Here is a 13,861-nt window from a genome sequence, read left to right on the forward strand (position 1 = left end):
TCCCTAAAAATTAGTGAGGTATACAATTATTTCTGACTCCCTGCCACTTCTGTGTCATCTGAGAACACCTGAGCAATGACCTTAATCGTAAAGTGCTTCTGATCTCATTCTTCTTCTACTTTGCTGTATCATTTTTCCCTTTAATAATAATCAGTTCATACCATTGCTTCCCAGATGGCTCTGTGGTAAAGAATCTGCCTGCCAATGCAGAAAACACAGGTTCAATCCCTGGACTGGGAAGATACCCTGGAGGAGGAAGACAGCAACGCACTCTAGTATTCTTGCCTGGGAAATACCATGGACAGAGGAGCCAGGCAGGCTACAGTCCATGGGATGACAAAGAGTTGGACACGACTGAGTACACACACACATTCGTTCTTCGATCCTTAGAGTAAATGTGTGAGATTTCATCCCACCCTGGAGCTTTAAGTACCATCAGTACTGTAGGGTAAGGGAGTCAGAGAAGGCGAGGTTCAGAAAAAGAATGAGACCAGCACTTTACAGGAACAGATCACCTTTAATGAGGCGAGAAGGGGCAGCAGTCAGATTAGTGAGCTGCTGCACTAACCCAAGAAAAGAGTAAGTATATATAGGCATGTATGTGGAAAGCTACTGTCTTAAGGGGGCCTGCTCTTCTCCAGGGTTGTTCAGAGTAGTTATCTCTTAAACAGCGGGGGCAAGGAATTCGGCCAAAGGCTGGGACCAGCTGAGTGCTGGATGTGATCAACATTAATGTCCATTTTTTTCTTCGAGTGAGAGAGTTCTTTGTTTTGCATAGAATGGTGGGGAGAACCTGGAGAGGAGTTTTAATTCCAGGCTATTTTGAGCCGTGTAACTTTCCTTCAAGTATGTTGACAAATGACCAGTTGATAGCATGAACACTGGGTCTTCCTGATCTCTAAGCTCATTTACTCAACATATCTTCACCTGTATGTTGAAAACCCATTTCAACATGTGAAATGTGACTCAATCCTACACCCTTAATACCTGGCACATATATATATTTGATATATTAGATGTTTAATCCTTAGAACAAAACTAGGAGATAGTTTCCATTAAAGTTCTCTTTTCAAACATGAGGAAACTGAGGCACACAGCTTATAGTACATGCTCATAGCTAGTAAGTGGATATAAACCCAGTCTGTCTTTGGAGTCCATACAATCAACCATGACCCTCTAGGGCCACATCTGTTCAGATCTATCTCCAGCATATATCTCACACTGAATCACTTCGCATCTTCACTGAAACCATCCTGTGACATACACAAGCACCTCTGCTCAGAGGTCCAACAGGTATCTCAAACTATACGTGTCAGAACTCTTTTTTTGGCTCTCTTTTCTCTGATAGAGCTCACCATGTGTCAAGCACTGTTCTAAATAATTTTAATGAAGCACCTCCTTCAATCCTTAGGGCAAGTGATGAGTTAGGTATCATAATTCTCATTTCATACATGAGGAAATGAAGGCACAGAATTTAAGACACTTGCCCATGTGATGAAGTCATGAAGATGGAAACAAACAAACACTTTCTGTCTCATGTTCTCACATCCATTGCACTACACAACTCTTCTCTGGGTTTTTCTGCTGAAGGAATGCATTTCTAGCCCCTCCCAGCAAAAAATTCCTGGGATTTATCTCTGATTACCCAATTTTACTACTTAATTCTTCCCAACATACAATCATTAAGCAGATCCCCTCAGCACTATCTCTCCCACATATCTCAAACCTCGTTACTTCTCCCCATCTTCACAGCTATTAATCTCTTGCAGTCAAGTGACTACAATCCACTGTCTCCCCAATTCTTGTTTGTGCAAAGAAACACACACTGAGGCTCCCCCAGAGTTTGAAAGAGCAGACTCAAACAGGTAATGATTAGAGAAGTAGAAAATTCAGGAACAAAGGAAAGCAGGCAATAACAGCTTGAACAACAGTCACAGGACTCCTACTTCCTCCTGAAAGGGATATAACTAACAATCTAATACGTATCTTGGAGTGGTTCTGCAGAAATGAAGACCCCCACTGCTGGAGGATTTTGAGTACCCAATGACCACAAACACATAGATCTCAGAATGGTTTGAACCAGAAGATTGATGATTAAGATTCCCCAAACCTCATGACTGGTATCTCATGACTAACAAATAGGAAGAATGTCCATGAGCTAATCAGAAACCCTACAACCATCACCTATGGCTTTAAAAGCCATCGGGGAGATCGAGTCTTCTCAGCATTTTCAGTCTCCTTGCTTCTTGCCCTGCAGTAAGTGCTGTACTTTATTTTACCACAACCCCATGCCAGTAGATAGGCTTGGCTGTGGGTTTGGTAAATGGATCTGAGTTCAGAACAGTAAGAGTTTCTCTCACTCAAAATCTCAAGTCCTTTCAAACATTTCCAGTTATGAATCTGACAAGGTAAATATTTTTTTAAAGGGTTAAGAAGAGTTTTTCAGTATGACAATGTGAAAGAAGAAAATAGTTGTAGTCTACAAGGATACAAGCAGAAATGTGTTGTATTTCATTAAGGTTGAGAGGTGGGTAAGATTATGTTTACCAGAAGCTTTTGGAATTTCTTACAACAGATGACAGAGAGTAATTATATAAATATCTTCAAATATTTTAAAGGTCATATACTGTGCCATAAAGAATGAAGATATGAAGCCACAATGAAAACAATGCCCAGTTGTGGATGTGACTGGTGATGGAAGTAAAGTCCGATGCTGTAAAAAGCAATATTGCATAGGAATCTGGAATGTTAGGTCCATGAATCAAGGTAAATTAGAAGTGGTCACAGGAGATAGCAAGAGTGAACATCGACATTTTAGGAATCAGTGAACTAAAATGGACTGGAATGGGTGAATTTAACTTAGATGACCATTACATCTACTACTGTGGGCAAGAATCCCTTAGAAGAAATAGAGTAGCCATCATAGTCAACAGAAGAGTCTGAAATGCACTACTTGGATGCAATCTCAAAAACGACAGAATGATCTCTGTCATTTCCAAGGCAAATGATTCAGTAATCCACGTCTATGTCCCAACCAGTAATGTTGAAGAAGCAAAAATTGAATGGTTCTAGTACTTTTGCCTAGAAAATCCCATGGACGGAGGAGCCTGGTAGGCTGCAGTCCATGGGGTTGCTAGAGTCGGACACGACTGAGCGACTTCACTTTCACTTTTCACTTTCATGCATTGGAAAAGGAAATGGAAACCCACTCCAGTGTTCTTGCCTGGAGAATCCCAGGGACGGGGAAGCCTGGTGGGCTGCCGTCTATGGGGTCACCCAGAACCGGACACGACTGAAGCAACTTAGCAGCAGCAGGAGCATGAAGACCTGCAAGACCTTCTAGAACTGATACCCAAAAAGGATGTCCTTTTCATCATAGGGGACAGGAATGGAACAGTAGGAAGTCAAGAGATACCTCGAGCAACAGGCAAATTTGGCCTTGGAGTACAAAATGAAGCAGAGCAAAGGTTAACAGAGTTTTGCCAAGAGACTGCACTGGTCATAGCAAACACACCCTCTTCAAACAACACAAGAGAAGACTCTACATACAGACATCACCAAACGGTCAATACCCAAACCCAAACCAGGTTCTATGGTTTGCATAGAATATGCAATGGTTTCCATAGATTATGATTTTCAGATTCTGTGGTTTGCATAGATTCTATGCAGCCAAAGATGGAGAAGTTCTATACAGTCAGCAAAAACAAAATCGGGAGCTGACTGTGGCTCAGATCATGAACTCCTTATTGCCAAATTCAGACTTAAATTGAAGAAAGTAGGGAAAACCACTAAACCATTCATGTATGACCTAAATCAAATCCCTTACGATTATACAGTGCAAGTGACAAATAAATCCAAGGGATTAGAGCTGATAGACAGTGTCTGAAGAACTATGGATGGAGGTTCATGACATTGTACAGGAGGCAGTGATCAAGACCATCCACAATAAAAAGAAATGCAAAAAGGTAAAGTGGTTGTCTGAGGAGGTCTTACAAATAGCTGAGAAAAGAAAAGATGTAAAAGGCAGAGGAGAAAAGGAAAAATATACCCATCTGAAGGCAGCATTGCAAAAAATAACAAGGGGAGATAAAAAAAGCCTTTCTCAGTAATCAGTGCAAAGGAATAGAGGAAAAAATAGAATGGGAAAGACTAGAGATCTCTTGAAGAAAATTAGAGATACCAAGGGAACATTTCATGCAAAGATAGGCTCAATAAAGGACAAAAATGGTATGGAACTAACAGAAGCAGAAGATATTAAGCAGAGGTGACAAGAATACACAGAACTACTAAACAAAAAAGATCTTCATGACACAGATAACCACAATGGTGTGATCACTTACCTTGAGCCAGACATCCTGGGATAAGAAGTCAAGTGGACCTTAGGAGGCATCACCATGAACAAAGCTAGTGGAGGTGATGGAATTCCAGTTGAGTTATTTCAAATCCTAAAAGCTGATGCTGTGAACGTGCTGCACTCAATATGCCAGGAAATTTGGAAAACTCTGCAGTGGCCATAGGACTGGAAAAGGTCAGTTTTCATACCAATCCCAAAGAGGGGCAATGCCAAAGAATGCTCAAATAAGTAAGTTAGTTGTTCAGTCATTTCCAACTCTTTGCAACCCCATGGACTTTAGCCTTCCAGGCTGCTCCGTCCATGGATTTTTCCAGTTGAGAATACCAGAGTGGGTTGCCATTTCCTTCTCCAGGGGATCATACTGACCCAGGGAATGAACCCAGGCCTCCAGCATTTCAGGCAGACTCTTTACTATCTGAGCCACCAGGGAAGCCCAAAGAATGTTCAAACTACTGCACAATTGCACTCATCTCACATGCTAGCAAAGTAATGCTCAAAATTCTCCAAGCCAGGTTTCAACAGTATGTGAATGATGAACTTCCAGATGTTAAAGCTGAATTTAGAAAATGGAGAGGAACCAGAGATCAAACTGCCAACATCCACTGGATCACAGAAAAAGCAAGAGAGTTTCAGAAAAACATCTGCTATTGCTTTACTGATTACACCAAAGTCTTTAACTGTGAGATCACAACAAACTGTGGAAAATTCTTGAAGAGATGGGAATACCAGACCACCTTATCTGCCTCCTAAAAAACCTGTATGCAGGTCAAGAAGCCACAGTTAGTACCAGACCTAGAACAACAGACTGGTTCCAAATAGGAAAAGGAGTACGTCAGGGCTGTATATTGTCACTCTGCTTATTTAACTTATATGCAGAGTACATCATGTGAAATGCCAGGGTGAATGAGGCACAAACAAGCTGGAATCAAGATTACCAGGAAAAATATCAATAACCTCAAATAGGCAGATGACACTACCCTTATAGCAGAAAGTGAACAGGAACTAAAGAGCCTCTTAATGAAAGTTAAAGAGAAGAGTGAAAAAGCTGGCTTAAAACTCAATATTCAGAAAACTAAGATCATGGCATTTGGTCCCATTACTCCATGGCCAATAGATGGAGAAACAATGGAAACAGTGAGAGACTTAATTTTCTTGGGCTCCAAAATCACTGCAGATGGTGACTGCAGCCATGAAATTAAAAGATGTTTGCTCCTTGGAAGAAAAGTTATGACCAACCTACACAGCATATTAAAAATCAGAGACATTATTTTGTCAACAAAGGTCCACCTAGTCAACGGTATGGTTTTTCCAGTAGTCACATATGGATGTGAGAGTTGAACTATAAAAAACCTGAGCACCAAAGAATTGATACTTCTGAACTGCAGTGTTGGAGGAGACTCTTGAGAGTCCCTTGGATTGCAAGGAGATCCAACCAGTCAATCCTCAAGGAAATCAGTCCTGAATATTCATTGGAAGGACTAAAGCTGAAACTCCAATACTTTGGCCACATGATACAAAGAACTGACTTATTTGAAAAGACCCTGATGCTGGAAAAGACTGAAGGAAGGAGGAGAAGGGGTGACAGAGGATGAGATGGTTGGATGGCATCACTGACTCAATGGACGTGAGTTTGAGCAAGCTCCAGGAGTTGGTGATGGACAGGGAATCCTGGCATGCTGCTGTCCATGGGGTCACAAAGAGTCAGACATGAATGAGCAACTGAACTGAACTCATTGTGTGTTATGTGCTAAGTTGTTCCAGCCGTGTCCGACTCTTTGAGTTCCTATGGACTACAGCCTACCAGCCTTCTCTGTCGATAGGATTCTCCAGGTAAGAATACTGGAGTGGTTTGACATGGCCTCCTTCAGGGGATCTTCTAGACCCAGGGATCCAACCCTTGTCTACTATGTCTCCCTCACTGGCAGGCAGTTCTTTACCACCAGGGCCACCTGGTGAGCCCAAAGGTCTTAATACTGACACATACTAAGTTATTTGGAGAAAACAGAGTCTTACTATTATGTCCATTGCATAATGAAGAGGCTGAAATTGAGAAGGCCAACCATTCTTGTCACAAAATGTCCTTTGTTTAGGCAAAGCTTACCATGGACCTTTGGGCTAGATAATTATATTATCACGTAGATAATGGGGATTCTAACTCTCAGAGAAGGTGTTCTGCTCACGCAAATTTACCATCCAGTTACTAAGTTCAAATGAATGTGTGCTGGGTTCCCTTAGTAACATTTTAGAGAATTTCACATAGTGTAAACTGGCAGAAACTTTAGAAATTATTAAATAGAATTGTTCACATCTTGTAAGCAAAGGAACTGAAAATGACATGAATGAAGGCCTTTAATTTATAAAGTGCTTTCTCAACCATGGGCTCATTACACTCTTATGAACTAGGTGAAGTACAGAAGTTCCTAAGTAATCATGAAGGATTGGTTTCAAAAGCCTCTAAGGGTACTAAAATCCACACATGCTCAAGTCTCAAATGATGCAATGTTTGCATATAACCTACATACATCCTCCCATATATTTAAATCTCTCTAGATTATAATACCTAATACAATATACATGCTGTATAAATAATTGTAAATACAAAACAAATAGGTACCTGTGTGTTATAAATTTGTTTTGCCTTTTGGAACTTTCTTGAAATGTTTTTCAAATATTTTCCATATGCTGCAGATGGGGTACCATGGATACAAAGGGCGGACTGGAGGAGGTAAGACTATTTACATTTCCATTTTCACAAAGGGATCAGACCCAGCACTATAACTGTCTGAAAAGTCACAGGAACATTAAACTGCCATCATAGAGGTGCTGCAAACAGGAACACAAGTGGAAAAGGAACATAAGATCTGAGACCCAGCATTTCTAAAATAGGTTACCTAAGCCTTTTTCTGTAACATCAGTGAGATTTCTTTACATCTAGCTTGTTTTGCATAATGTGCAGTTTTACATGGGGGCTTCCCTGCTGGCTCAGATGGTGAAGAATCTGCCTGCAGTGCAGGAGATCTGTGTTCGATCCCTGGGTTGGAAGATCACCTGGAGAAGGAAATGGCAACCCACTTGAGTACTCTTGCCTGGAGAATTCTAGGACAGAGGAGCTACAGTCCATGGGGTCACAGAGTCAGGTTGCCTAAGCCTTTCTCTACAACATCAGTGAGATGTCCTTACATCTATTTTGTTTTACAAAATATGCAAATTTACATAGTTCTCTGAAGGCACAGGCATTAGAGCTTCATTTATTAGCTGAAAATCATACCATTCTATTTATGGTATAACGCATAAAAAAGAAACACAAATTACTGACAGCAGACATTTGAATTCAAAGGATTATTTACTTATAAGAATGAAGAAAAATACTAGGAAAAGTAAGCAACTACTATTATTTCAATTAATATTTATTTTTTCCTCATGAAGGAATAGATTAACAAACTAAAAAAAAAAAAAAAAAACCCAAATAGAAAAATGGACAACTAAGAGTTCCAAAAATAAAAAGGTAACAAATATATTTTGTTTTTTTGAGAAACAAATGGAATATAGTAAACATTTATAAATAAGGAAGAGGAGTCTAAGCAGAAAGGGAAGAACTGCTGTCAGAATTAAAACACCTGGGAGTGAAAGAAGGGCACTAAAGAGAAACACAGAGAAAGAGGAGAATTCCACTTGTGTTTTAAAATTGGCGTAATTGATGTGAAAGTTACAAGATGATTACACCAGTTTAAGAAAGAGGGGTGGGCAGAGAGAGTTAAACTGAGATAGATAGACAAACTGAAGGTCAGGAAGGTCTGAAAACATTTCATTATGTGCCTCACTTAAACCAACAGAATTTTTTCCTATTAATTTGTATATACAGTGAGCATTTCAGTACTTGTATTTTTAATTTCAGGCACAAAAAAAAGTATTATCCTGATTGTTTTCATTAGAAAAGTAAATGTTGGTAATAAAAACCAGGTTCTTCATCCTAATTTATTGTTTAAGAAGTACATATGTACACAGTAAGTGTATATTTACACATTATTTACAAAAATGTCTTTAAGAGATGAAGTGAAGGGTCAAACATTACCCAAGGCACAATGAACTTGGTATTGGACCATGAAGGTGTCACATACTCCTTAGGAATAAAAGATTTATTTTAGATTCACTCTCTTATAAAAGTCTATTTCTCTGTGTTGATGTGTGTGTTTTTAAAGAAGGCAAAATAATAATTCAAAAATAATCTTCCTTGATATCCAGAAATATCTTGTTCTGTCATGATTTAAAATATTTCTCAAGTCTTAGTGGATTTTGGAAAATGCAGGCATGTTTCTAACAAGCTAGTCAGAAACCATATCCCAGCAGATTTCTATGGGTTCTGAGACATTTAAAACAATAAGAAAGGGTTACATCTCCAGGTCTTTTATTGTGATATTTTGCTCCTGTACCCTTTCATGTAAACTGATGATGTTAGATGAAATAATTCCTAAGAGTTTTCTGGTTCTAAAATCTTATAATATTCCTCTAAAAGATTATTAGTGAAGAATATTGTGGTGGATTAAAGACAGTCACAGATACTTTGCTATTTTCCCCATCAAAAGATGGTGATGATTTCTCCTCTCTGGAGTTGGGGCTGGCCCTGTAATTGCTTAGCTGAATGATTTCTCCTCTCTGGAGTTGGGGCTGGCCCTGTAATTGCTTAGCTGATTGAGGTGGGGAAAGTTATGCTGTGCAGATCCAGGTCTAAGGCTTAAGAATGCCTGCCAGTTCCCATTTCTGTAGCTTCTTGATTACCCTGAGTAAGAAATGTGGCTACTCTGTCAGGGGTAACACAGGGAAACACAGGATGGAAAGAAAAGGCCCGTGGGCTACTTAGAGAGAAAGAGGGACACACTGTCATTATAACCTGCCGGCTGCCCTCAGATGCCTCCAGCCCCAGCTGCCATCTGATTATAACCATATGAGACCCCAAGGGAGGGCAGCAGCAGAACTGCCCAGCTGAGCCCAGCCAAGCCACTGAACCAGGAGATACTGAAAGCTACTAAGCTTTTCATTTACTTTAATTTAATTTTAGCTACCAAGTTCTAGGATTGTTTGATATGCAATGCTAACTAAAACAGATATTACATTTCAGCATTACAATGGGTATAATTACATCATTTATTCCACAAATTATATATTTCAGATCATATGAAGTACCTGTGTAAACACATAGTCAGTTCTGCCAGAATCTGACATATGCAATGCTAAAAAAAAAAAAAATCACCAAACTGCAAAATCTTGCAATATAAACTACATGGCCTATGAGAAACATGGAGTTTGGCAAACATCACTCAGAAAATTTGTTAGTGACAAAAAACATAAAAAGTAAAGCTAGGAACCAAATATAGCATCACATTAAATAATTAAACACATTAATTAACTGACACACACAAATACTGGAACAAAAACAGCAATTTACCTTGAGAAAGACCTGAAGTTTGTTGGTGGAGTGGGTGTCAGAAGAATTGCAGCTGTAAGTTATTGGTCTTCAGCACCAAAGGGCTGCTAAGGCACAGTGCAACTGCAAGAAAGTTATAAAGTCAAACAATCCCCTAATTTAAAACAAAAAACAAAAAACTAAAGTTACAATTTCCCGAAAATGACATCAACCATTGGATATTTCAATTCCAATTCATCATAAACTTCATCTGTATGGCATGTGGTCCAGGAAAAAAATTAAAATACTTTCCCAACTATCATTAAAAATCACTATTAATTTTATTAAAATTACTCAGGTATTTGCTATAGTTCTCAGAAATACTACTTCCCACTCCCAGGAAATAGCTAAAAGAAAATGCAATATTGTAAATCAGCAAAATTAAATAATAACAAAGCTCTCCACAAAACACAAGTGCTCTCCTAAGATATTTTATTATTTTAAGATTCCTTCTTTTTAAAGATGCCAAATAAAAGGTTTAAATACTTTTTGAGTTCTGAGTCAAGATTTTACATACTTGAGAAGATAGCCTATTCTTTTTTGTTGTTGTTGTTAAATGTTTTTAAGACAAATAATAAGCATATCATGGGGAAGGTAGATACTGTGGGAACACGGGAATAAAAGAGACTTCTGGTAGAGAAGCCTCTTGGCATAATCTTATTTTTAAGGATATCTATTTCATATTTGAAGTCCAGGAAAGGTGAACATGCATGTTTTATGTAGACTTTGGGGAAATCCTCTTAAAAAATATTCTATTATAGTATGGCTTGCTTAGGGCAAAGAAAGAATGTTTGTGATCAGTTTCATTTGTCTCAATATTTAAGTATTAGCATTTTAACATAGGCATTTCCAATTTTTAAAAGTACTTTCCTCAAAATCCTTCCAGACTGCATATGTTGCTATATTACAATTGTTTATAAAAAGAGAAGTAAAAGTTCAGTCCTAACTAAATTTGAGATTCAAATGAGTTCCCTGTAAGAGGAACTAATTGAAAAAGATTTTAAAATGCAGTGTCAAGCAGGAATCCTTGGTATCTGTTACACGGCTAGAGACCCTCAAGTGGCAGAGGACTTAGTTTAACAAACCTATTAAGGGATAATTACAAGTTTTTGACGAAGCTCTTAATTAAAAGGGGGTCCTCTCTCTTCACAAGACTAGAATGGCACAAAAAGAGAAACTTACAGATAACTCACTAAGATAAGAGGTGTTAGTTTTATTTTGTTTGATGTAATTTGAACTATTTCAACTAAGAGAACAGGATTAGCTATTTGGTCAACTTGGAAATTGTCTCAGTAACTAAACAAGAAAAACACAGGTACTCCATTTCTTTCAAAAGTTAACATGCTTACTAGTCATTACTATTGGAAAGACCAAATAAATGGGCACACTTACGACCTACGAGACTCGGATGTGATCCCTGGGTCGGTACGATGCCCTAGAGAAAGGAATGGCAACCCACTCCAGAATTCTTGCCTGGAGAATCCCATGAACAGAGGCTTCTGGCAGGCTACATACAATCCATGAGATCGCAGAGTCGGACAGGACTGTAGCGACTTAGCACGCAACTGAAGCTAAACTTTACGCAGCTGATATTGGCACCTTAGTAAATTGTAAGCCATGCAAAACAGAGCAGACAGCTGCACTATCCGCCCCCACCGGCCTAGGCCCTTTGGAAACAAAGTTCACAAGCAGCTCCAACGGGACCCCAGAACCTCGAGGTAACACGTTACTAAAATGAGCCACACGAGGTCCAAGCACCTGGTGAGACTCAGGGCGCAGAAACCTAACAAGCAAAACCTTTCCGTGAGAGACTGGCTTTGATCCCACACCTGGAAAGAGAAGGCCTAACTTGCTTCTAAGATGCCCAAGCGCCACTGCTGCTGCTACTGCTAAGTCGCTTCAGTCGTGTCCGACTCCTAGCGACCCCATGGACTGCAGCCCACCAGGCTCCTCCGTCCATGGGATTTTCCAGGCAAGAGTACTGGAGTTGATGCTGTAGTGTGCCTTTAATATTTTAATGGTTTTTATTACATAGAAAGTTAACAAATTTACATACACAACCTCAACAAACAAAAACTTTCAGGACAATGTTTTCAACCCAAAATACTTCAAGGAAGCCTTTCCTCTTGGTCTAAACAGAGTTATTTAAGCAAGAAAGGAAAAGCTATTTAAATGAGAGTCAGTCTCAGGACCCCTTTAAACCACGAGAAACTTGTCCTGACCTTGCGCGCTGCCTCTGGAGTCCGCGTTCCAAGTCTCAGGGGGCGGGTGTCTGGGCGAGGACCGCCTGGTCTCTGATGATTCCCTCGGGCTGCGGGCGTCCGCGGGATCCTGCTTTCCGGGTATTCGGCCTCCGCGGCTCCTCGCGGTAGCCCCGTCCGGGCGGCGCTCGGAGGCCACGCAGGGCCGTGATCCGGACGGGGGCGACGCGCGGGCGGCCCTTCCCCTCGCGCGCCCGGGTCCCCGCGGCCGCCACCGACGGGCGCCTCGCGGGTCCGGGAGCGTGGGCGGCGCTGGGCGGGAGCGGCCGCGGGGCGAGCGCGGCGAAAGCCCTGGGCATTTGTGCACTCGCTCCGACGCGCTCCGCGGCCCTGGGACCCGCCCGCCCGCGCCGCTGCTGCCCTCACGCCGCCTCCCCGCTCCCGGCCCGCGCGCGCCCGCCCAACCGGGGAAGGGGAGGAGGCGGCAGTCGGGGGGTCCCTCCATCCTCCCAAGCCTCCCACCCGGGTTGGCCCCGCCGATCCCCCTGTCTCCAGCCTGGGTGTGGGGTCGCGGGCGTCCCACTCTGGCCTGCGGGATCCGACCAGATTGCAGGCATGTTGGTGATGGCCGCGAAGTAAAAGCCAGGTCTCGCCTCCTGGAAAGTGGGTGCGAGTATCTGAGACGATGAAGACGATGATGGAGCCCTTTTCGGAGGGCTCCAAAGTTGTTCACATACAAGGATATCTACTCCCACCCAGCTCCTTAGCACAGTGGGTGGGATAGTCACAATTACTGCTATGCTTCATGTAATGTAACAATTATCAGCACACTATAGAGATTCTGTCACTTGGTCTCGGCATTAATTTATCCTTAATTACTGCCTCCTGTCTGCTTTCACTTCCTTTCTGGAGCTTTTCTTTCCTCGTGCACAACTTCTGGACAGGCTGAAAGCTCTACCAGGATTGGGACTGAGGTGAGTTTAGATGTACCAATTGAGCTCTGCACCGCCACCCCATAGTAGGCTCAGAGCTGATGGTTTCCTTGAATTAATGGATGAACCACTGGTGAGAGTCTGTCTATAAATGAGGCTCTTCCCTCTATTCTCCAGTTTCCTGAAGAGTCAGGTGTTCCAGACTCTAGAAGATAAGTGGAAGGACTGCAACTGAAAGAACATTTTTGGATCTAAAACATGAGGTTTTGCTGCCCCAGATTTGTGCTTCATTAGGCATCTTTCTTTTTTTAATTCTCATTTTGATTCCAAATAACTCTGAAGGTATAAATATTTAAGAAATAGGAATCAACCTACGGTAAGGTTTTCTTTTGATATTTGTAGGTTTGCTGCTTAACACTAACCTCCTTTTATGGAAACAATACCTAGATTTTCCTTGGAAATAAGGACTCATCCCCCGCTCTCTGCATACACACTTCAAGTGATGCTAACTACTGTTCTGACTCCAGTGCACATGACCCTGACCTGTTCAGTGGAAGTACCTAGTTTTCCTGGTAATAGGGATTATTTCAGAGATACTAATATGTTCCAAGTCTGGGAAATTAAATACAAACATTTAGTTCTGGAACTCTGTAAGCCCTATAAATTAAAGTCACACCAGTTCAGTTCAGTTCAGTTCAGTCACTCAGTCATGTCTGACTCTTTGCAACCCGATGAATGGCAGCACCCCAGGCCTCCCTATCCATCAACACTCGGAGTTTACCCAAATTCATGTCCATCCAGTCGGTGACACCATCCAGCCATCTCATCCTCTGTCGTCCCATTCTCCTCCTGCCCACAATCCCTCCCAGCATCAGGGTTTTTTCCAATGAGTCAACTCTTCACATGAGGTGGC

General features: G+C 41.3%; 1 long non-coding RNA gene across 1 annotated transcript in view; it reads right to left on the minus strand.

The window, feature by feature from the left end:
- LOC139183523 (uncharacterized) overlaps positions 1–12,294 on the minus strand; it is an 88,203-nt gene extending 75,909 nt beyond the window's left edge. Inside the window, exons 1-2 of the long non-coding RNA XR_011567019.1 lie at positions 12,038–12,294; positions 9,798–9,899 (exon numbers count right to left, since the gene is read on the minus strand). This is a non-coding gene — a long non-coding RNA (uncharacterized lncRNA). The remainder of the gene's footprint in view (positions 1–9,797; positions 9,900–12,037) is intronic.
- Between the last annotated feature and the right edge of the window lie 1,567 nt (positions 12,295–13,861).

The sequence above is a fragment of the Bos indicus genome, chromosome 6, assembly GCF_029378745.1.
Source record: "Bos indicus isolate NIAB-ARS_2022 breed Sahiwal x Tharparkar chromosome 6, NIAB-ARS_B.indTharparkar_mat_pri_1.0, whole genome shotgun sequence".
In the NCBI taxonomy this organism is placed as follows: domain Eukaryota; kingdom Metazoa; phylum Chordata; class Mammalia; order Artiodactyla; family Bovidae; genus Bos; species Bos indicus.